The following is a 2,952-nucleotide window of genomic DNA, read 5'->3' on the forward strand; positions in this document are numbered from 1 at the left end:
CCATAGAGATACCATAGAGACACCATAGAGAGATACCTTAGAGACACCATAGATATACAATAGTGACACAATAGATGCACCATAGAGACACCATAGAGACACTATAGAGACACAATAGAGACACCATAGATGCACCATAGAGACACGATAGAGATACCACAGAGATAGCATAGAGGCACCATAGAGACATCATAGAGACACCGTAGAGACACCATAGAGAGACACAATAGAGACACCATAGAGATATACAATAGTGACCCCATAGTGACACCATAGTGACACCATAGAGACACCATAGATATACCATAATGACACCATAGAGGCAGAATAGAGACACCATAGAGATACCATAGAGGCACCATAGAGACACCATAGAGATACCATAGAGACACCATAGAGATACTTTAGAGACATAATAGATACCATAGAGACACCATAGAGATATCATAGAGGCACCATAGATACACAATAGTGACACCATAGAGACACCATAGAGACCCCTTAGAATCACCATAGAGACACCATACAGACCCCATAAAGACATCATAGAGACACCATGGATACACCATAGAGGCACCATAGAGATACCGTAGAGAAACCATAGAGACCACATAGAGACAGAATAGAGATACCATAGAGGCACCATAGACACACCATAGAGACACCATAGAAGCACAATAGAGATAGCATAGAGGCACCATACAGACACATTAGAGATACGATAGAGACACCATAGAGACATCATAGAGGCACCGTAGAGGCACCAGAGAGGCACCATAGAGATACCATAGAGACACCATAGAGAGATACCATAGAGACAGAATAGAGACACAATAGAGACACCATAGATATACAACAGTGACCCCATGGAGACCCCATAGAGACACCATAGAGATACCATCGGTATACCATAATAACACCATAGGGAAACCATAGAGGCACCATAGAGACACCATAGAGATACCATAGAGGCACCATAGAGACACCATAGAAAAACCATAGAGATACCATAGAGACAGAATAGAGACACAATAGAGACACCATAGATATACAACAGTGACACCATAGAGACCCCATAGAGACACCATAGAGATACCATCGGTATACCATAATGACACCATAGGGACACCATAGAGGCACCATAGAGACACCATAGAGATACCATTGACACACCACAAAGACCCCATAGAGACACAATAGAGACGCCATAGAGACCCCATAAAAACACCATAGAGACCCCATACAGACCCCATAGAGACACCATAGAGACACCACAGAGAAATACCATACTAACACCTTAGAGATAACATAGAGAAACCATGGAAGCACCATAGATATAAAATAGTGACACCATAGAGACCCCATAGAGACACAATAGAGACACCATACAGACACCATAGAGATACCATAGAGACACCATAGAGATGCCATAGAGACATCATAGAGAGATACCATGGAGGCACCGTAGAGGCAGCATAGAGATACCATAGGGTCACCAAAGAGACACCATAAAAGCACCATAGAGATAGCATAGAGGCACCATAGAGACACATTAGACATACCCTGGAGACACTATAGAGATATCATAGAGGCACCAGAGAGACAACATAGAGAGATACCATAGAGACACGATAGATGTACAATAGTGACACCATAGTGACCCCATAGAGATCCCATAGAGAGACCATAGAGACACCATCGATATACCAGAATGACACCATAGAGGCACCATAGAGACACCAAAGAGATACCACAGTGACACCATAGAGGCACCATAGATCCACCATAGAGACAGGATAGAGACACCATAGAGACACCATAGAGACACCGTAGAGAAAATGTAGAGACACCATAGAGACCCCATAAAGACTCCATAGAGACCCCATAGAGACACCATAGAGACACCACAGAGACAACATAGAGATACCATAGAGACACCATAGAGGAACCATAGAGACACCATAGAGATACCATAGAGACACCATAGACAGATACCATAGTGACACCATAGAGATACTATAGACACCATAGAGGCACCATATATATACAATAGTGACACCATAGAGACCCCATAGAGACCATATAGAGGCACAATAGAGACACCATTAACACACCATAGAGATACCAGAGAGATACCATAGAGACATCATAGAGAGACACCATAGAGGCACCGTAGAGGCACCATAGACACAGCATAGAAGTACCATAGACACACCATAGAAGCACCATAGAGATAGCATAGAGGCACCATATAGACACATTAGAGATACCATAGAGACACCACAGAGACATCATAGAGGCACCGTAGAGGCACCAGAGAGGCACCATAGAGATACCATAGAGAAACCATAGAGAGATACCACAAAGACACAATAGAGACACCATAGATATACAATAGTGACACCGTACAGACACCATAGAGACACCATAGAGAGACCATAGAGACACCATAGATATACCATCATGACACCATAGAGACACCATAGAGACACCATAGAGGCAGCATAGAGACACCATAGAGATACCATAGAGTTACCATAGAGGCACAATAGAGACACCATAGAGATACCATAGAGACACCATAGAGATACCATAGAGATACCATAGAGACACCATAGAGACACCACAAAGACCCCATAGAGACACCATAGAGACTCCATAAAGACCCCATAGAATCACCATAGAGACACAATACAGACCCCATAGAGACACCATAGAGTCACCATAGAATCAACATAGAGACACAATACAGACCCCATAGAGACACCATAGAGTCACCAAAAAGACACCATAGAGGCACCATAGAGACACCATAGAGACACCACCAAGACCCCATAGAGACCCCATAAAAAAACCATAGAGACACCATACAGACCCCATAGAGACACCTTAAAGACATCATAGAGATACCATAGAGACACCATAGAGACACCACTGAGAGGTACCATACTG

The sequence above is a fragment of the Melopsittacus undulatus genome, chromosome 13 (assembly GCF_012275295.1).
Source record: "Melopsittacus undulatus isolate bMelUnd1 chromosome 13, bMelUnd1.mat.Z, whole genome shotgun sequence".
NCBI lineage: Eukaryota > Metazoa > Chordata > Aves > Psittaciformes > Psittaculidae > Melopsittacus > Melopsittacus undulatus.